Raw genomic sequence first — 22,663 nt, forward strand, 5'->3', positions numbered from 1 at the left:
ATTTTATTTATTTATTTGACAGAGAGAGCACAAGCAGAGGGAGAAGCAGGCAGAGGGAGAGGGAGAAACAGGCTTCCCATGGAGCAGGGAGCCCGATGCGGGGCTCGGTCCCAGGACCCCGGGATTATGACCTGAGCCGAAGGCAGCAGCTCAACCGACTGAGCCACCCAGGTGCCCCCCTGTTGGCCATTTCTATATCTTCTTTGGAAAAATGTCTATTCAAGTTGTCTGGATTCTTTTTTCTGCTATTGACTTATAGGAATTCTTTATATATTTTGAATATTAATGCCCTTATCAGATATATGGTTTACAAATATTTTCTCCCATCCTATAGGTTGCTTTTGCATTTTGTTGATTATTGATTCTGCTGTGCAGAAGTGTTTTCGTTTGATGTAGTCCCACTTGTTGATTTTTGCTTTCATGCTGTTGGTGTTGTATTCAAAAAATCATTGCCAAGACCAATGTTGAGAAACTTTTCCCCTGTATTTTGTTCCAGTATTTTTTGTTTCAGGTCTTATGTTTAAGGTCCATTGCAAGCTAATTTTTGTGAGTGGTGCAGATCAGAGTCCAATTTCATTCTTTTGCCTCTGGATATTCAGTTTTCCCAACACCATTTATTGAAAAGATTATCCTCTCCCCACTGAGTATTCTTGGTTGCCCTGTTAAACATCAGTCAACCATATATGCAAACATCCATTTCTGGGCTGTCATTCCATTGGTTCATGTGTCCGCCTTCATGTCAGTAACATGCTGTTTTTTTCTGTGCTCAGTGTGGGGCTCGAATTCATGGCCTTGAGATAAAGAGTTGCACATTCCACCAACTGAGCCAGCGAGGCGCCCTAGCATTATGTTCTTTTTATCCGTATGGCTTTGCAGAAAAGTCTGAAATCAGGAGGGGTGATGCTCCTAGCTTTGTTCTTTTTCAAGATTCTTTGATACTTTGGGGTCTTTTGTGCTTCCATAGGAATCTTAGGATTGTTTTTTCCATCTCTGTGAAAAATGCCATTGGCATTTTGATAGACGTTGCATTGAATCTGTAGATGGCCTTGGGGAGTATGGACATTTTAACAGTATTAACTCTTCTAACCCATGAACACAGGATATCTTAATATTTATTTGTGTCTTCTTCAATCTCTCCCATCAGTGTCTTGAAGTTTGCAGTGTAGGATCTTTCACCTCCTTGGTCAACTTTATTTCAAGCCCTCTGCCCCTTATTCTTTACACTCCACATGCTTTTGCAGAGAGGCCACACACGTAGATGTCTTGTCACTCACTTCCTCCACCCAGCTACCAGACCAATGAAACTGGACATGAAGAAGAAGCACGTTCACTTATTCATTTTCTAATCAATAGGCATTTCCAGAGTGTCTATGCAAGTCCTATACTGGTTGCTAGGGATACACAGATCAATCAGGCCAAATCTGAACTCAAAGAAGGTCCTGGTGATAAAAGCATGTCTTCATCGGGGAGCTTTGGAAGTTTTCGGGCTTAATGGGGAAAGAGAATTCAGAGACCACATACACGAGGGTTTAGTCTCTCTTAGGAGAGAAAAGCAGGTCAGAGCCATAGCACTAGAACCAGCCAGATGGCCTCCAGGTCCACAGACACCCCCAGCCACCGGTCCCCAGCATCGCCTTAGGCCAGGCAGAGAGGGAGAATGGTGGCGGCAGAGTTAAATGAGCACTGCTCAGAGGTCAGGACCCCGAGTTCAAATCCTGACTTTTTCTACTGCATCAGGGCCTTACTTTTCCCATCTGTAAAATGTGGCCATTGGACTAATCCAAGTCGTTCTTTGTATTCTGGTGGTCCTATTGGGTTTGACCCTTGGTATCAGGCTAGAATCCATTCAACCTGGGGAATAACCGTAGCAACAGCCCTCCATGTACAAGTGCTTTACAGCAGACCAATTCCCTGGCCTGCACCACTGGTGCCTTGAAGGACGTGATTACGCCCATTTTAATAGTGAAGAAAGTGAGTGTCGCTGAGTCTCAGGCAGGTACTGCCACCGCCTAAGGCAATAAGCAAGGCCGAGGCAAAGCTGCCATCCAAACTGAGGTCTCCTGAGCCCAGCAGCAGGGCTGCTCCTTTATGCTTCTCCCAGCTTCTCCCTCCCAGGGCGCAGCTCAGAGAGATCAGGCACAGAAGCCCTGGCACGGGAGACTCTCTAGGCCAAGGAGTGCAGAGGGTCAGTGGATTTAGGCCACAGTGGGGGAGGGGGATGTCCATCCAGGGGGTCCTATATCTGAGCCTTGTTCATCTTACCTTCCTCCGGGACCACGCACAGCTTCCTGCTCTTGCCCTTGTCCCACTTTAGGCTGTGTCAGCCCAGAGCACCCTTTTTGCAAAAGTTTCGAGGGCTGAGCATCCTACACGTGCCTTTCACCACTGAAGACTTCCCAGGCTTCACCTGAACTGGAGAGAGCAGGTCCAGGGCTCAAGACCCTCCTGCTGTCCAGGACCCCAGGCCTGCCCAGCTCCATAGAAGCCAACCCCTCTCCCCTGTCCCGTGCGTCTCATAAAGGAAGGCCTGATTCCTTTAAGCCAGTGGGCCCCCTGGTGGACTGACTGGTAGCTGAACCTCAGTCAGCAGCCACCAGTAAGATTTACAAAGTTGGCAGCGTCAGGGGCCTAGTTAGGCCTGGTCCCCAACCAGATTCAGAGGGATCCCTGTAGCACCCCAAGACTCTCTGTCCTCTGTCTCAGCCTTTGCCCCTTCCTTGTAGATAGGACCTTCTCCCCCAGGTTCGGAACATTTGTAGGATTCCTGCATCTTATTCAATAAGCATTGCTTCTTCACTGAGCATGGCTGGTCATCCCGGCACGAACCTGAGGGCTGACCAACCCGGAGCCAGTTGGGGGGTTATAGGGGAGCAGGCTCTAGCTTTCTCTTCCTCTGAAGAGAGACAACATGGACAAGGAAGGAGTGCATGTGACAAATGCACAAGAGAGCATCTTCTGAGGAAGTGAAGGAAGTCCCCAGAAGGTGGCGGGGGGTGAGGGGGGCAGTCAGGACCCAGGCATGGGCGAGGGGAGAGTGCCAGGGACAGCCTGATAGGTGGGCAATAAGAGTCCCTGGCTCAGGAGGGAATGCATAGGGTTCACGTTCAGGTGTTCCTGGCCTAGGGAAAGATAGACGTGCAGAACAAGGACTGACAGAAACGGAGGGGGAAAATAAAGACAAACCTCTGGGAACATTATGATGAAAACTGAGTGTTAGAGATAGAAGGACAGGCAGACAGACAGACGGACAGACAGAGAGAGAGAGAGAGAGAGAAAGATACAGTAATAAAAATTAAAACGAGTCAGAACTTCAAATAAATCCAGACAGCTATCTAGAGGGAACGAGGTGAGGAGTCAGGGCGCAAGGAGATGTAGAGCATGAGAGCGGGGTGAAGGACAACAGAGAGACAGAGGGAATATGGCCGACAGAGCTGTTTAGTCAAGGGATGATTTCAGGTCATCCAGACACCCTCTCAGACGGACTCCTCACAAAGAACCTGCCCAGTGTTTGTCTGAGTTCTCTTTCCTGCCATGCCCAATGGAAGGACTTGATTGAACTCCTGCCTTACGAAAGGAAGAGGAGGTCACCCCCAAGCTAGCCAGGAGCCCTGCCGTCTCTGACCTACTACTCAGAGACAGGGGACTCCCGTGGTAGGTGATGTTCATTCAGGTGCTACCTGTCAGCATGGTTGACACTTTTTATATCGCCCTGTCTTCTGAGACTTCCTCCAACCTGCCCCCCTCCTCCACAGCAGGCAGCCTGCCTCGTGGCCTGATGGGTCTCCTTGTCTCTCAGACATTTCCCCCAATAAACTCTTGATCCAGTCTCGTCTTGACATCTGCTTTTCAGAGGCTCCAAAGAACACATGCATCTATTTGTTTGGGCTTGAATTATTCAGGCAGCGAAGGAAAAGAAAGTAGGGAGGAAGAAGTTTTGGAAGAGAGAGAACATGTTTTTTTCTGATACATATCACTATCGAATGAAGATGGTAATTAGATTCCACTAGAAACGTTAAAAAGAGTGAGGTCCCCATTTTGTTTAAATGACTATATTCAGCGTATACCTAAAAGTTCAGCACTTACGGCCATGTGAACTATGATGAAAAATATTCGATGTCAACTTAAAACCTTCTAGGCAATAGTCGCTTCCCAGAAATTTGTTTCAGATATATGTGTCAAGAAAAAATAAATTTTTTTGAAAACCACTCTCCCAGACCTGAAATCCTTGTGTGACCCCTATTCAAGACTGAATCACATAGCAGAAGGTGAGAAAACGCAAGGCTAAGTAACACTTCATTATTAGGTAGATCAGGGGCTAAATGCCCAAACTAAGATTCAAGGTCGCTAACCTGGGTCACAGCCTTTCCTTTTCCTGATTGATGATGGGCCTAGATTTTAGACCCTAAAGTAGCTTAGAACTAAGGCATGACCCGCTCCATGTCCAGCCCTAAATTCCAGACCTGGCTCTAGATCTTCTAATCCAACAAGAAGAAAGGCTGCAAGCAGCAGTACCAGAGACAATGTAGCAAAAAGGCTTCTTCCTCCATCTCCAGGTACCGTGTGCACCTTTCATAGGATTCACACACAGAAGATAGGACTCAAAAAGGCCCCTGGAATCTGAGCAACAGAAAATCTGAGGGTCAGGAGACATTGAAAGAGAGACACAAATCAGAAAAAGAGAAGTGCAACAACCAACCAAAATTAAATGTGAAACAGTAACCTCAAACTCTAAAGGATCCCCCCAAAAGGCTGAAGACAGAGAAACGGGGGTGGGTGGATATCCAACAGTCTTAGATTTTCATGTAGTTTTAAATATATAACTTTATTTCTTTGTGTTGTTTTCATGTTAATAAGCATTAAACTCTTGACAAAAGGAACCGTGGGCGGTGACGAGAGAGCACGGGGGAACTGGGGATCAGTCATCCAAGTCTGAGCCTGTCCGATGGGTCTTCTCAGATCTGATTGAGAAGGGGTTTCTACCTGGGAAGAGACGAGGGAATCAGAGATGTGGGAAGGTGCAAACGTGAGAGGGACATACACTGGGTCCCAAGACCCCCTTAGTCTGCATCCTGCTGGGTGCTCTCCTCCCGGGAGCACGCGGATGCACTGCCCAGGAATCAGGGACAGGGGACAGGGAATTCTAGGAAAGCCATCCTAAGGAATTAGAATCTTATAATCCCTTACTTCACAGTTTGAATGTGGAGACGAAAGTGACTCATTATTACAAGCTGTAAGAAAAAAACAATGGCAGTTGAAAATCGTCATAATAAAACTTCAATAACGGTTGAGGGGCTTGCCAATAACCTTGTCCGAAGGGCCCGGTCACTCAGAAGAAAGGAGGGATGCCCAGGAAACGGAACCGTGCCTTTTTGAGGAAGGGGTCTTGGGCCTCCCTCGCTACGGCCCGACCGGCGAACCACATTTCAAGGCAGACCCCGGTGGTAAAGCTCTGATGTCACAGATTTCTAAGAGCACTGCCAGTTCTGGCCTGCCGCCGGGACACCTTGTTCTTCTGGAACATTCCCGGGACACAGCCCAGGGCAGCAGGGGGGGAGAGGGGCTCTCACCTCATTCCAGGCTGAGCCACGGCTCCATACACTGCTGCCTGCAGTTGTAGAAGCAACACTTCTTGTCCCCCTTGCAACCTCTGTCGCGCCCGCACAGAGGTAAGAGGACGAAAGGGCAGCCAAGTGAAAACTCGGGGCAATACCCAGGTTTCTTTACAACTGAGGAGAAACGCCACAGGGTGAGCTGGGGGCGCCGGAGCGTCGTGGCCAGGCAGCGCGGCCAGCAGGCCCCCGGGACCGCTCCGAGGAAGGTTCCCCCACCCCAGCCACGCGCCGGCCCGCCGCGCCCGGGGACACGCACCCTTCCGCTGCCCCTGCCGCCCGGGCTGCGCCGTGTGGAGGCCCAGGAGGAGGAGGAGGAGGAGCAGGTGGATCGCGGTGAGTGCCGACGGGCCGAGCAGCTTCATGGCGCCGCCGGGTGTGTGCGCAACGTGCGGGGTGATTCTTGGCTTATATCGCCTCTGGCGGGGGGCCCGCCGTCAGGGGGCGCTGTGGTTCCCGGGGGGGGGGCGTTGGTCCAAGGTCACAGGTGCCTCCCTCGGACCTGGAAATAGCAGCCTTCCCGCCACCCCCCCAAGAGAGGCCTGGCAGTGACCCCTCTTTTTCAGGGAGGGTCAGGGCTGGCCTAGCCCTTACTACTCGGTGCTTTACGGTGTGGATTTGGAGGCGGTAGGAGGGAACCGGCTTTCCCGGGGCGCTCCTTGGGTCTGACACACTCCACTCTTCTCACTGTGTCTCCAGATCACTTTAGAGCAGCGGATTTCAGAAATGCGTACATTTGAAGAGCTTACTTTGAAACAGACACAGGCACAAAGACAAGGCCAGAAAACGAGCTATTAGCAAGATCGTATCTAGATTTAGGGAGAATATCAATGCGTTGCGCGCCGGAGACAGAACTCGAAGTTCTGTGAATGTTTTCTACCTTAACTCCTGTCTCTGTGCCTCCACAACTTTGTGAACACTTCATTTGCTGATCAGGTCTAACTGGAGGTCACTTTGGAACGTGAAACCCAGGCCCCAAGACCCTGCTAGCTCCCCCTGCCCTCCCATACAAGGGTGCGTTGTTCCTGCTTGCCTGGTGGCAAAGAACCTACCCATCCAAACAGATATATGGATGCTCACAGGAGAATGGGTACCAGCTGTGGGAGGCAGAGAGCTGCTGAAAAGGGTCAGTCCCTGCAGCAGCAGCTCTGTCCACCTGTTCCTTTCTTTCCAGCGCCGTGTTGTAGCTACCTCCTGGCGTTTTTCCACTGGGCATCTTCCTTTCTAGCTCTAGCTTGGCCTGTTCTCTGTGAAGTTCAGTCCAAATTTAGAAGAAAAAAAAAATCCTTTCCAATGGGTTTAACAGGGCAGTAACTTCAAGTGTCTGCACTTTTATTCTCAAGATTTTTGTTTGCAGTCCCACACGCCCACTCGCGACCTTTCTATTTTCAAAGAACCTTGATATTCACTGCAGTTTTATGCTACTAAAATATGACAAAGATATGACATGCAAGGGAAGCTATATGCCAGTCTTCCTATAAACGTAAGGCAGAAATCCTAAGCACAATATTAGCTAGTGAATTTTGTCATATGTAAAAATGGTGATGCATCATGAACAAGTGGGGACTTATTTCAACCGTTAGATGGTTGGTTTAACATTCGAAAGTCAGCCAGTGGAATAGTCCTTACTAAGAAATAAGGGGAAAATCATATGATCATCTCCACATCAGCAGTAGAATATATAAAAAATTATTTATCCATTAATGATAAAAGAATACAATGGTACAGGATTAGAAGTTCACTTAGTTACTTTGATAGCAAGCCTCTATAAAATCCCTACTGCAGAAGTAAGCATTTTCAGAATGGTGGAATAAGAGCTGCTCCTCCATAAAAGCCGTTAGAGTATGAACAAATGTTGTCAAAATCAACCTTTTCAGAACTTTGCAACTTACCAAAGGCGTGCAACAATCCATGAAGTGTTTATCCAAGAGGAACAACTGCATCTGGGCAAGAAGGGAGAGCTTCCCGGCAATCTGACTTGCCCCACTTGCATCCCTTTCTTCCTGGCTGGGAGGTAGCCCGGAGGCCAGCAGGCTTGCACTGTGGGGGGGGTGAAAACCAGCAGCATGGCACTCATTGAAGTACAGAGTGCATTTGATGCTACTCGAAAGCTCCATCACCAAAAAAAGGGTCCCTATTTGACCTGTCTGGCAACTTCATAAAAAGAGCCTGTTTTATTTCACCCAACTCAGAGCTTGCTGTTTGTGGTCAGTCCTCTCCCTGGGTCAGTTTTTTGACAGTATGGCATCTTCAGACAGTGAGACCAATTGGAGCTAGTGAGAGGCTGACCAAAAAACATAAAAAGAACAAGTGGGGAAGGCCACACACACGTGTGGGGGTGTGTCTAGGCCTAGTGCTAGGTACATGCTCTGCGGACAGGCCTGTTGCTCTATTTACATATTGGCCCCATCCTTCATCTTGATTAGGATTTCAGGGCTGATTACGATTGATGTCTTGTACTTGCTGTTTGGGTTGAATATAGTCGCTGTCTTGGGATCTATCTTGGTGTCTGCCTTGTTGTAGATGATAGAGTGGTTCTCTACCTTGATATTAGCCTGGCATGTCACGGTATATAGGCCACATCCTTGATCTTGATTAGGATAGGATGTGTCTGATTATGATCATTGTCATATACTTGCTTTAAAGTTAGGATATTGTAACTGCCTTTGGAGCCAGTCTGGTGTCTGCCTTTTTATCCAGAAGAGTGTGGACCTTGTTCTCTGTTTGGAAATCTGTATGATCCATCTGGTGACTGATAATAAGAGTGTTTGGGCTCAATAATCTCCAAAGTTCCCTTCCACCTCTCACCCCTCCCCATCTGCTCCCCACCAACTCATCATGTTCCACAAAGGGCTGTGGCTTGGGTTGCAGAAGAATTAGTTCCCATCAGGAAGAAGAATATGTGCCCAAATAGCACCCAGAAAACCCTTAAAAGTCATTCTGCTTGACAGCTTTTCCCCAAGCCCACCTCCTACACTCACCACTGAGGCCCATCACAGCTACTTGCTCCTCAAAAATGAGGAGCAGAGAAAGGACAAAGATATTGGACTTCATCTTGCCAGGAAAGCCTTGGCTAGAGCTGAATTGAGTTTCTCACATATGCCTTCCTTGACTCTGTACCAGGGTCGGCTGAAGTCACAAAAGGCACTATCCTTTCTTAGCTTATCGATAAACGCCAACTTCTGCAGTCCGGCTCAATAGGGGACACTGTCAGAGTCCCCAGGAACTGCACAGAGACACAATGTCAGAGGCCTTTGTTTTCCCCTAAAGCTCCAGCAAATCTTTATCAATACTCAAAAGTCATCACGCTAAGCCTTCGTTATTTATCGAAGAAATTCAGTACAGAGAGAAGAGACTTACTTCAGGTTATAAAACTAATTCTTCCGTGATGCCCTCATTTAAATACTCCATCACAAATATAACTCTGTACTTCTTGTTTCAAAATGGGCTTGAGTTAACATTCTATTTTACCTGAGAAGGAATAGTCATAGAGGTAGAAAGACACTGAAGACAATGCAACTTCATGGAAGCCAAGTAAAGGTTTCAAGAAGCAAACAGTGTGCACCAATTACAAAACTGGCTGTGAGGTTCATCATGATAAAAACTGACATGTGGGGGCACCTGGGTGGCTCAGCCGGTTAAGTGTCTGCCTTCGGCTCAGGTCATGATCCCAGGATCCTGGGATCAAGCCCTGAGTCAGGCTCCCTAATCAGCAAGGAGCCTGCTTCTCTCTCTCCCTCTGCCCTTCCCCCCACTCTTCTCTCTCTCCCCCTCCCTCTCTCAAATAAATAAATAAAATCTTTAAAAAAAAAAAAAAAAGACTGACATGTGCCCAAAGCTTTACTGTCTTCAGCTGCTGCTACTAACTTTAATTACAGAAGATTAATTAATAGTTGCTATGTTGAGTTGTCAGTTGGGGAATAGAGAACAGAAGTAGTGTTTTCAAGAAGTCTGAATTTGCAATGGAGTGGGAGTCTGGGCCATACCTGTGGGCAAGGTGAGCTCCAGAGATATTTTCAAAGGGTGGGAGGAATTTAACATGTTTTCATGGTGATGGGAATGAGTGTTGGATAAAGAAGTAAGAGTGTTGGTTTCCTTATTGGGGTCTTTTCAGTAAATCTACCTGAACAACAAAATTAATTTTTTAACAAACAATAGTAAACAGCTACAGCCCCAATAGTCTGTGAGGAATATTTGCCATCATCAATGAATTTGTTAATATATTGACAGAAGATGCAAAGAGAATATTTCCAACTTATCTAGAGAAGTACAATTTCCTGCAAATGTGAGAACGTCCTGAATAGTCTAAAGAGCATTCCTTTACTTTAACCCATGAAAATTGGCTTGTGGGCAGACCACAGGACCACAGGAGCATCCCAGTAGTGACCTTATATGCATTCAGAACACCATGGAGGGTGGTTCTGGAGGAAGGATAGCTTGAAAACATATTTCCAATCACTCTATACTAAAATCCTGATCTACCTGCAGGGAATGCCATATGTAAGAGAAAAGGGAAAGACCAACCAAGTTTTTATGTAAAGAACATAGATTAAAAATTACTAAGTTGTCAGACATAAGGCATGTGAGCTACATGGTTTCACTGAGCCATTCTGAGCTCCTACCAAGGTTATGTGTGTGCCCCAAGCATGGTAATATCAAAAGCTGAGGGGCAATATTTCCCTCAGGCAGAGACCTGAGCAGATTAAGGTGAAATGTTCCTGAACTATAATTGCCTACAGTGCCTACTGTGCCTTAATTACCTATGCACTCCTTCCCACCATTGCCTCAAAAAAAATACCAGAAACCACTCTATTCCAAGCTGACTAGTAGAAGAAAAGATCTGACAGTATTAACCCTACTTGTGGATGAAAGAACAAAACCTTTGTCTAATCCTGTGTGCAGAAGGTACAGATAAAACTAGGGGGTGAAGATTTGCAAAAACACAACCAGACAATTGCAAGCCAAAAATAGCACAAGATAATGATACTCATATAAGAATAGAATTCAGTGAAATTTGGGGGGAAAAGGCATTTCAAAATTAAAAAGGAATGTATTGATAAAAATGGAAGAAGCAATCAGTGCTTTCAAAAGCAGAAAAATGGTATGATTGGTGAATAAATCCTTGGTATGGTATCTTGATAGGGGAAGGAAAAGCTCCTCCTGGAAAAATCAAGAAAAGGTTTGGAAAATATTAACATGTATAAAATTTCATATAAGAATGGAAAAATAATATGCTCAAAGACTAAAAGAGGGGAATTTTACAGTGTTTTGCAATTCAAAGCAAAATTACTTGAAAACATAGAAAATGTAACAGAATTAATTACCGTGTTGCTTTAAGAATAGAGACAAAACCCAAACTGTACAAATATCATGAAAGAAGTATAAAAAAATTGTCTATCTCTTTTTAAAAAAAAGATTCTATTTATTTATTTGGCAGAGAGAGCACAAGCAGGGGGAGCGGCAGGCAGAGGGAGAGGGAGAAGCAGGCTCACCGAGCAGGGAGCCTGATGTGGGGCTCGATCCCAGGACCCTGGGATCATGACCTGGGTGGAAGGCAGAAGCTGAATGAGCCAACCGGGTGCCCCTAACTATCTCTTGCCTTAGGTCCACAAAGAGCTAGGCCCAGATGATTTAATATAGAGCAATAAGATGAGAAAAATCATGGTAGAAATTTCCTGCAGAAACTTCCTTAAGACCGTGGAAGAAGAAATGATGGGGAGAAAGTACAAGCCCCATGTTAATGCATACAGGAGCAGGATGGGTGACACGGACATTCACCAGGGTGATAATTTGGATCAGCCAGTACAGCAAAGTCCACCCCTTTCTATCACTTGTATTTGGAGTCGTGTTCATCTCTAAGAGTTCTATACCCAGCAAAACTACCCAGCAAAAATGAAGGAGAAATTAAGACACTCCCAGAAAAACAAAAACTGAAGGATTTTGTCATTAGTAGACATGACCTACAAGAAATGCTAAATGGAGTCCTTGAGGAGAACTGAAAGAACACTACGTAGTAATTCCAAACCATAAAAGGAAATAAAGAATAACAGTAAAGGTAAATATTTCATCCACATTCCTTGTTACAGCTGCATAGCACTTCACTGTATACATGTACCACCATTAATCCAATCACTCTCCTTCCCATGTGTGGGCATTTAGGTTTCTTCCAATATTTAGCTCTTACAAACAATGCTGCAATTGATGCATGTACTTTAATTCCACACTTTGGCTTATATTATTCTATTGGTCTGGAATTGCTACCAGAAATGTAGCAATTGCTACTGGAAAGTATAACCTATACTTTCATTCAGAGTCAGGCCAAGCCAATGTGTCCATAGTCGTTTTTGAAAGACTCCTAAATCCTCTTGCTTTGGTCTACATCCTATGGAAAGAAAAATGACTTTAAATCAGAACAGATAATTCCCATTCTCAGCTCTGCTTCTGACTCCTAAACAGTTTTCCCGTCTGTAAGATGGAGGCAGTTTTCTGATTCTGTCAACAGGGATTTCAACTCCAAACTCAATGTAAGGTTGTGGCTCAGGGCATCTGTTACAAGCTGCAACTTGAACCTGACTCCTAGGGACAGACACACATGGATGGCTAGAACAGAGCTTGCAAGGTCCTGGAAAATGGCTCAAGCGTGCCTAAGCTTATAGTGACGTTCGTTGCTCTACCCCTGGGGTGTGCGAAGACCCTGGAGAGACGGTATCCAGTTCCTTGTCTCAGCAACAACTAGTGGGTACTGGGGAACTTTGGGTGTCTGGTGGAGGGTGGTGTCAAACAATGACCTATTTTCTGGTTTCTTTACTCACAAGCCACACTGAACACTGTCTCTAACACAGCTCCATAGAAGTAGCTCAGAGATTTTGTCCAGGGTAAGAGGCAGTCTGTAACAACAGAGACCTCTGAAGCTCTCCCCCTAAAAATGGGCTTTATTTGGAACAGAGCATGGAAAAGTTCAAGCCTATAGGCGCTCTTTAAAACAATGGAGATTTTGGTGGTAATCAATTAAGAGGAAGCTGGCAGCTCCATGAGAGCAAAAAGCTCAACTACAAGCCAACTAGTTTACTAATTTACAACTAGTAATTCCCAGAAAGATTCATTGAAAAAGACAACTAAGGAGAACCCTTCTAGGGTGGGAACAAACCTCAAGGACTACTTCTGCAAAGGGGCTCAAATAATTAGATAAAACTGCAAAACAATTTCTGCCACAGGGAATGTTTGGGGAAAAAAATAGAACGATCAACTGACAATTTTGTGGAGCCTACAAGATGGGTGTGATGCTGACAGCCACACAGCTTAACAGACAGCCAGGGAGACTGACGATAATCTTCCTAAAGGAACACTGAGGCTGAGACATGGGAAAGGACTTAGGCTTCTTGGAAATTTCCAGTATTTGAGTGTTTTTAGTATTTGGAGGGATCCAGTGTTCTGTTCTCAACCAGAGCGATTTTGCCCCCACCCTGAGGACATTGGGCAATGCCTGGAGACATTTAGTCTGGTAGAGGCCAGGAATGCTGCCAAACATCCTACAATGCACAGGAAAGCTCTGATCCCCACAAAAAAGAATGATCTGACCCAAAATGTTAATAGTGCCAAGACTGAAGAATCCTGGGTTGAGTATGATGGACCAGTACTTGTGTTCATCAAGCACAGTTAAGGAAAGGACATGACTGGGTATTGGGTCCTCTCTGAAAGCCGCAGCATCGAGCAGATTTTGATCAACTGTCCTTCTGCCTCTTGATCTTCAGGAGACATCAGTTCTTCCAGTGGCTCTTCTGATCATTGTACCTAAAGGTCTCCTAATCTGTGGAGTCCAGATTCTCAGCAGGAGAACTTCAGCTCTTGGTTTTATTTTGAAGGTCAATTTTTTTTTAAATCAGGAGTGTGCTTTGATTTTTAGTTTGTTTACTTTTTAGAGCCCATTGAACATGTTCTGTAATGTGCTTGAAATCTTGTAATTGGAATTTCCTTTTGCAATTTATTTTTTGGTAACAAATGCCCTATTTCAAGTAGAAGCCTATTTATGAGGGGACAGGACAAGTCCCATTTTACTTCAGCTGTTAAGTCCGTCCCCAAAATTGTTTGAAAGTTTTTGGTCTATTTCTAAAGGCTCTTTATCTTTATTTTATTACACTTTTGATTCTTTGTGCAATCTATCCTTGAGAGAAGGCTTCTGAAATGGCCCTAGTGTGTTTCTGGTTTTTCTAGTGCTCTCAAGACCATTTTAAATAATAAATTACTGTATACCATAGATCAAGTAACTTTTATACAATCAATAACCAGTGAGAAACCATAGTGAAAGAGAAGATTCCATTCACAAAAACAGACACACTATTTCTTATGCTATAAATTTGATGCATTGTGATGAAATAACCAATAGTTGAGGTTTACAAATGACCCAAAATTGTTATAAATATCACCTGATAAAGTAAGCATTTGAGATTTGCCAGGAAAAAACTGATGATAAATTATCATGGGAGAAGGAGTTATATATGTATGTATGACACATACCCCCCACCCTCACCCCCATGCTAGGCACTGTCAGGAATTTTTATTTTATTTTATTTTTATTGAGGTATAATTGACATGTAACATTACATTAGCTTCAGGTGCACACTGTGAAATGATGACCACAGTGAGCCCACTGACACATTTTAATGCAACCAAGATTATCATAAATATATCAACATAATTAGAACATACAGGAATGGTGGGGGAATACACACACATATCAGTGGAAGAAAAGAGAAACTCAGTGCCTATAGGAATTTACAAATTATAAAGGTAGAATTCCACATCACCAGAGAAATGTCGGAAAACTCAGTACATGATATCGTAACAGATTGTCAATAATTCAGGGGGGAAATACTGGATTTCTGTCCCATCCATTATCTCAAAATAAGTTTTAGATGATTAAGGATTTAAGTTATAAAAATACTCAAAGGAAACATAACTGCATTTTTATATAATCCTGATATGGAGATGATCTTCTGAAAGCCACTTGATACAGCTAACCACCTACAAATGAAAAACTTTTGTAAGGCAAAAATCAATCATACAGTAGGAAAAACAATTAGAAATTGGAAAAATGTGAGTAAACACATATGATGGGAATATATATTCTATAATGTGTTGAAAGACTGTTTACAACATAGTAAAGAAAACAGATGCCCTAATAGAAAAATGAGCACGGACCATGAATATATGGTCTACAGAAAAAATAATACAAGTGGATAATTCATCTATGAAAATAAAACCTCACTGATAATTAAAGAAGTACAAATTAAAACAAAACATGATTCCTATTTTATCGGGGCCTATGAGACTGCTTTCCCACCGCTGATTTTGGGCAATTCCATCTGCCACTGGCCCCTGTCTCAGGTACTGTGAAATGAGTGACTTGGTCTCTTAGGACCTTTCTCACTTGCGAAAGACTCCAAGCATCTAAGCAAAGGTCTCTGCCTGGTGAGGAGTAAATTGACAAGAGAAGAGCAGAAAGATCATTGGGAGGACACTAAATGATACAAAATACCTGGTGATGATGGCTGACTTGGCATTTTGTGGAGTTGACTTCTTCTCTTCTCCCCAAACCAACATTATCTTTGATTCTACGCTTTGGCTTGAGTCATCCCATCACCATGGAATGCCTGCTATGAACCTGATTTCTGGTTCAGGTAAAACCAATAGATCAACAAGTCTTTTTGGAAAGGTTACCCGTCTTCCAGGGTTAATGAGCATCCTATGGAAAGAGAAAAAATGTAGTACCAGGATAGGTAGTTCTGGGCCCAGCTGTGCCCTTGACTCCTAGTGTGAGCTTTGATGTCTTGGCTAGACTTCAGTTTTCCCATCTGCAGGGTGAGGGTGCTTATCCGGATTATGTCAAAGGGGACTTCTAACGCCACATGCCATGGAAGGTTGTGGCTCAGGGCATCTGTGACAAGCTAAGAAGCACGTGGTGTCTGTGCATGCTGAACTCCTCCAGGCAGACACACATCGCTGGCTAGAACAGAGTCTTCTCCTCTGAGGAGCTTTCTGGACAAGGAGAGCCTAGGAAGTGGCCAAAGGGTGAGCAAAAATTACCAGGGACCCTGGCTACTCAATCCCCAAAGCTCACACAGAGCCTGCACATATGATATCAGGATTTGATCTCAGCCCAAACCTCCTCAGCTGCGGAATGCTGTGTCTCGGGGAGAAGCATGGTAGCCATTGAGCTGCTCCCAATTAACCACATGCCTTCTGACTGTGCTGCCCATCTTGGGCATGTCCGCCAGCCTCTTTGGGTAATTTCACTAATATCACACAGCCTCCCACATCATGCTCGCTCCCTCTCCTCACCACTACATGCAGAGTTGAAAGTGTCTTTATGGGGCAGTAGGTGGTTTGGAGAATGCCCGCCAAGAGGCCTCAGAGGCCCTACTGCTCCAATTCCCTTCTTTTTACATTTGGTTAAACTGCAGGTCGGAAGCTGGGGCCAGACACGGAACAGAGGGGAGGGTGCTCACAGTGGGAACGGGGGTGGTTTAGACAATGTTCATTTCTTGACAGCTGAGCATACAAACACCATTCCTATAATTAGGGAGTCTCCTGTCGGCCTAGTGTTGGCCGTGGGAGGCGGAGCCCGGGTCCCCCATAGATGATGGGAAGTCCAGCCGCCCGCTCTCTCTGCCTGCTCGGCGGCCACCACGCGTGCACCGGTACTGGCTCAAACGACGCATGCACGGACTGTCGTGGCTGCGAGGGCGAGCGGTAGAAAGCGGACACAGAGATTAGTAAGAAGAGGGAATTTATTCCGGCAGCCAAGGGCTGCAGCATCTCACCGCCAGGGAGGGAGGGAAGGAGATGGCTGAGGCTTTGGCAGTGTGGGCGGACAAGAGGTGACATCAGCTTGCCTGGAGGCAGCAGGGCTGTGCTTTATTGTGATTCGGCAGTAAAAGACCTTGGGTGTTTTAAAAAAGTAAAAGACAACTGTTGGATCACAGATCTGTACTTCTGAAACAAATAATGCAACATATGTTAAGAAAAAAGAAAAAGAAGAAGATAGCAGGAGGGGAAGAATGAAGGGGAGTAAGTCGGAGGGGGAGACGAACCATGAGAGACGATGGACTCTGAAAAACAAACTGAGGGTTCTAGAGGGGAGGGGGGGGGGGGGGTTGGCTTGGCCAGGGGTATGGAAGAGAGCACGCACTGCGTGGAGCACTGGGTGTTATGCACAAACAATGAATCATGGAACACTACATCAAAAACTAATGATGTAATGTATGGTGATTAACATAACAATAAAAAATTAAAAAATAAAAACAAAAAAAATAAAAGACAGGTGTTATTGAGGAATTCGTGTCTGCACAAAAACACTAGGCTGCAGACTAGGGAGGACCAAGCATCATGTAGCGTGGAAAAGTTGAGAATGTAAACTGGAATAAGAAGAGGGGCAGAAAAGTGATCCGGGTTTATTAAAAGTGAAATAAATCACTGCTGATGGAGAAACTGGTAACAGAGCTGTCTGCTGTGGAGCTCAGTATGAGAAGGCACTTTCCCAGGACATTCCCAGGGGGACTAGGGAGTGTGGTCTCCGTTGCAGAGGCTGTAACATCTATCCCAGTGGAGTTTCATGGGGAATTTGGAACCTTATGGAAATCCACAGAGGAGAGGCTACTTAATGCTTGTTGACTGCCCACTATGTGGAATTCTCTTCTCATAGGTTTAGCACCTTCCTTTTTAAGTCCGATGAGAGACAGAGAGGGCCTCTCACCATAGAAACTGAACAACCAGGCTCACTTTCATTCACCCCTGACACTTAGGGCTGCTCAGCAAATCCGATATACCTCCTGGCACTTTCGATCTCCCCGAGTGACTCCGAGCAGCAAGGATGCAAGGGTATTCTTTCCCAGGGCCACACGGTAGCCTTGTCCACAGCAGCACCCAAGTCAGGGCCATTGGTGGCCGTGGCGAGTGTGCAGCAGTCCATTGCCCACATCACACAGTTGTGGGGCTGTGCTTCTGGCTGTGGTCACGCCGCCTGGAGGCTCTCTTTCTTACAATACCCCCTGAGCTTGAATTTTCATCATCCCCAGAGCCACATTTTGCAGATTGGGTTCTTAGGGGAGCAGGAGCTGAGACAGAGTGAGGGGCGCAAGTTCCGTTGCAAAGGGCCACCGGTGAAAGTACTGGAGAGAAGCAGGACCGGGCACGGACAGGGAGCCATCACTACGCAGACCTGACGGCATCTCTGCCAGCCTAACCGGGAGCTCTGGAGCAAGCATTTTCCATTAGAGGAGTCCTCCCTCCGGCAGAAAGCACCGCAGCCTTAGCCTGTCCCTGGCTGGGGGTCCCCAGCTCAAGCACCGTGGTAGTGCCTGAGAAGCCCTCAGGGGCTCGTGCTCCCTGCAGTCGATGGCCAGGGGCTCCTTTTTAAAGGGGGTCTGAGCTGCACCTGTCCCAGTCAGACCCCAGTGCCGCCCTTGTGCTGCAGGATGTGCGTCTCTGCAGGCATTGGAGGTACAGCTCCTCCGGGGGGGTGCTCTTCCTGCTGGAGACCACAGAAGATGGGGGTAAGTGGGGCAAACTTCGGCACCAGCCCCTGCAGCTGTCCCTCCTCCTCCTCACCCTGCTGGTCACTCCATTCCATAGCCTCCTTGTCCTCGGCTGCCATCAGGGCTACGCTCTGTGGCTTACCTGGTGGTGAGACCCAGACCCTCCTTCTGAGGGGTCACCACACCCTGCTCGGGCCGGGGCAACTGCACCTGTCCATTCACGGCCGCACGGGGAAGATGCCGAGAAACTCTGTGCCTTTCCTCCGGGCATCTTCCCTGCTGTCCCCTGGCTCTGCCGGGCCTGTCCTCGCTCAGATCCCGTCTAAGTTTAGGAAAAATCTTCTCGGATTGGTTTTGCAGATCGGGTCCTTAAGAGCCTGCCCTGGAATTCTCCTGATGTTTGTCCCCAGCCCGGCTCTGTAAAGCTGAAATATCATTTCCCACCAGCCTTGAAAACAACAGCCCTGCGGTTCATCAGTGCATCAGGGAAGATAGTCGCTGGTCCCCTCTGTCCTCCCACTAACAACAACCATGCACACCACACCCAACAGCGTCCTGCCTCCCTCCCTCCGCCTCCTCACCCTCAGGACAGCAGCCTGAAGGGGTGAGGAGAGAAGCTGGTCTGAGTGGCCTCAGGATGATTGTCTCTCCCAGTACTTGTTTCCACCATGGTGCTTCATTTTATTTATTTCTGCTTCCTTTCTTTTTATCTAGGTTAAGAAGGTAGAGGTTTGCGTATTCGGTAAATATTTTTTTTTAAAATAAGATTTTGATTTATTAATTACAGCTACTGTTTTCCCATCCTCAACCTCATAAATTTATTATTTTACCTTTACTATTATTACTTTTTTAGATGTCCCTTGGTTTACTCTATCCTTTTTTTTTTCCTGGCTTTTTTGATGTAAATTTTGATGTACTTATTTTTATTATTTTGTTTTCACTGACGTAAGTACTTCAGGATACTCTCCTCTGATCTTCTGTATCCTTGTTTTTTGTTGTTCACGTGAACCATCTTACAATGATAGTGTGTTAAATTCTATCGTTGGTGAGCTGCAATCTATGTCTCCTTGCATATCCTGAAGTTACTTTTTTTTTTTAATTGAAGTGAACTAATATGATACTAGTTTCAGGTGCACAACATAGTGAATGGACAACTCTGTGCATTATGCAGTGCTCACCATGATAAGCATAGTCACCACCTGTCATACAATGTTACTAAAATGTTATTGACGATATTCCCTATGCTATCCTTTTCATCTCCGAGACTTATTTATTTCATAACTGGAAGTTTGCACTTCTTAATCTCCTTCCTCTGTTTTGCCCATCCTCCACTCCCCTCCCCTCTGGCAACACCAGTTTGTTCTCTGTATTTATGAGTCTGTTTCCATTTTTTGTTTGTTTGTCTGTTTGTTTTGCTGTAGTTACTTCTTTGTGAAGGAGAATGTTATATGTGTTATGTGGTGCTTACAACGGACATCTTTACGGTGAATTGTGGTTAATAACATTAAATGTGTCCTTCTGACAACTTGAGCAACAAAATAAAATGCAACCCAAAGTATAAAATGTCTGTAAGTCCACACTGATATAGTTAAATGAAAAAACAAGGAGGACAGACAAATCTCCCATACGGATTAATTCCAAATAATTGAGCTTCCTCCCCCTCAAGGAGTATCTTTGTTAAAAATTTATTTATTTTTATTTAAATTCAATTAACATATAATGTATTCTTGGTTTCAGAGGAAGAGGTCAGTGATTCACCAGTCTTATATAATACCCCCGTGCTCATTACATCACACGCCCTCCTTAATGTCCATCACCCAGTTACCCCATCCCTCCACCCCCCTCCCCTCCAGCAACCCTCAGTTTGTTTCCTATGATTAAGAGTCTCTTATGGTTTGTCTCCCTCTTTGATTTTGTCTCGTTTTATTTTTCCCTCCCTTCCCCTATGATCCTCTATTTTGTTTCTTAAATTACTCAGCATCGAGGAGTATCTTAAGTGTGGGATATGCACAGTGACTTTCTCCCTGAGAGAATAATATGGAAAGAGGGAGGGGGAAAAAAGGAACTTTACAGTGTAGAAGCCTGATGAACCCATCAGCCTAATGATCAGGTCAGCATCACCAATGATAAGTCAGCATCACCAATGATAGTACATACCCTTGACATGATGTGATGAGAAGGACACTCCCCCTTGGTGGTCTTCCTCCAAAAAACCCATAACCCCAGTCTAACCATGAGAAAAAACATCAGACCTACCCAACTGCCTAATCAGTGCCCCTCTAAACTGTCAAGGTCATAAAAACGGGGAAGGTCAGAGAAACTGTCACAGCCAAGAGGAGCCTAAAGACACCCAACGGCTAAATGTAACATGGTATCCTGGGTGGGATTCCGAAAAATAAAAAAGAACATAAGGCAATATGAATGAAGTTTGGACTTTAGTTTACACTAATGCATCAATATTGCTTCATTAATCATGACACCCACACCAGGGGAACGTAGGGTGTTTGTTAATACTGGGAGGAATGGTGTGCTAGTCCACAGAATGCTGTGCGCTACTCAGTCTCCTTTCTGGGATTTTCACACTTAATGGAGCCATCCTCCCTGGGAATGATTTTAGGTCAGTTCTAGGCTCTCCATTCATCTCCTCTTCTTGACACAGATATTTCTGGACCTCACTTTGCTCTCTGAAAAGGGTAGAGGCAAGAGTTCATAAGATACCTCCTTGAAAATCAAGAGTCTTTTCAGTAAAGGTAATTTGAAGTTTTTGCTGTTCCCTGACTTGTGACTATATTGATGTCAGAGGGGTTATGGGGTTTTCTTCTTGTTGTTGTTGAATTCTGTAGTTGTGAAAGAATGTACTTGAAGATTTAAATTGATAAGGACACCGTCTACCCTGGAAGTCTGGCGAATTTTTTCTCCAGCTTTAGTGAGATGTGAGCGTCCACTGACAGATGAATGGATGAAGAAAGTGTGGTGTATTCAACCATATAAAGACAGGAGTTCCTGTATTTTTGACAGCAGAGATGGACCTTGAGGGCATTAAGCTAAATGAAATCAGCCAGACAGAGAAAGGCAAATACTGTATGATTTCCCTTAGGTGGAATCTAAAAATATCAACTCCTAGAAACACAGAGTAAAATGGTGGTAGCCGGGGTGGTAACCGGAGGGTGGAGGAAATGGGCTGGTCAAAGGGCACAAACTCTCAGTTACAAGACCAACACATTCTGGGGATCTAACGTGGAGCGTGGTGAATAGTCAACAATGTTGTATTGTATCCTTGAAAGTCGCTATCAGAGAAGAGCCTTTATGTTCTCACCATAACAACAGAATGGTAATTATGTGAGGTGACGGATTTGCTAACTACCCTTATCATGATAAACATTTTGCAATATATATGTGAATCACATGATTACATGTACACCTTAAATTACACCCTATGTCAATTTTATCACAATAAAGCTGGGGAAAAAAAGTAAATTGAAGAGGTAAATGTTGATATCTTCCCCATGTGGCATTTTCCCATTCAGAAGCACAGCATTTATTCAATCTTCGTGAACAGTTGTGTAGGTTTCTTTTTCAAGTTCTGCCTACCTCTTGTTACGTTTATTTAAAGGAATGGTATGATTTTGTTGATATTCTAAGTGGGATTTTATTCTATTCTATTTTATTTTATTTTTTATTTAAATTTTAGTTAGTGAACATACAGTGCAATATTGTTTTCTGGAGTAGAATTCAGTGATTCATCACTTACACACAACACCCAGTGCTCATCACAACAAGTACCCTCCTTAATGCCCATCCCCCATCCAGCCCATCCCCCACCCACCGCCCTCCATCAACCCTCAGTTTGTTCTCTATCGTTAAGAGTCTCTTTACGGTTTGTTTCCCTCTCTCCTTTTCTCCCCCCTTCCCATTATAGTCATCTGTTTTCTTTCTTAAATTCCACATGTGAGTGAGATCATATGGTATTTGTCTTTCTCTGATTTATATAAGTGGGATTTAAAAATTTTTATTCTGATTATTGTTCGCTTTAATAAAAATGGGATTTATTATGTACTAACTATGTGACTGTGGATGGTTACTGAACCTCTCACGGCTTCAATCTTTTAACAAAATTAAAGATGTGAGATAATACCCATTTGACAAGGTTCTTACGAGAAATAAATAGGACAATACATATAACACAGTTAGTATAGGATCTGGAACAGAGAAGTAGTCAATACATAAACTAATCTTACTACCGGTGGTGTATCTTGTACTTGTCAGGCCAGAATTTTGGGCATGGCTCTTGCCTACTTTCCAGGATGTCCTGCTATCACGGGTCCACTGCAGTGCAGCCGGTCCCCTGGAGAATGAGAGGCAGCCCTGGCTTGCATGCCTCTCAAAGGGGCAAAGGACACAGTGCTCCCTGTTCTCTCACCCCGAGGCTCTGCCCCCCACTTCCGCTCACAGCGGGAACCCAACACAAAAAGGAGAGTTGTCTCAGGGCCAGAATGTCAGGGCTAGACCATACTTGCCGAA

At 45.0% G+C, this 22,663-nt stretch overlaps 1 protein-coding gene and 1 long non-coding RNA gene across 3 annotated transcripts in view; one reads left to right on the forward strand and one right to left on the reverse strand.

Moving 5' to 3' along the window:
- LOC112827069 (antileukoproteinase-like) overlaps positions 1-22,663 on the forward strand; it is a 381,146-nt gene that overhangs the window by 40,935 nt on the left and 317,548 nt on the right. The gene's annotated exons all lie outside the window — the stretch shown is intronic.
- On the reverse strand, positions 4,852-6,017 carry LOC141370545 (uncharacterized). Of its 2 annotated transcripts, XR_012374659.1 has the most exons (4): positions 5,869-6,017; positions 5,568-5,726; positions 5,185-5,228; positions 4,852-4,980 (listed from the first exon to the last, which is right to left on the reverse strand). It is a non-coding gene; the product is annotated as an uncharacterized lncRNA (long non-coding RNA). The 2 variants fall into 2 exon arrangements; XR_012374660.1 differs by lacking the exon at positions 5,185-5,228.

Source organism: Callorhinus ursinus, unplaced genomic scaffold, assembly GCF_003265705.2.
Source record: "Callorhinus ursinus isolate GAN/ISIS: 27379988/994484 unplaced genomic scaffold, GSC_fseal_2.0 scaffold38, whole genome shotgun sequence".
Lineage (NCBI taxonomy): Eukaryota > Metazoa > Chordata > Mammalia > Carnivora > Otariidae > Callorhinus > Callorhinus ursinus.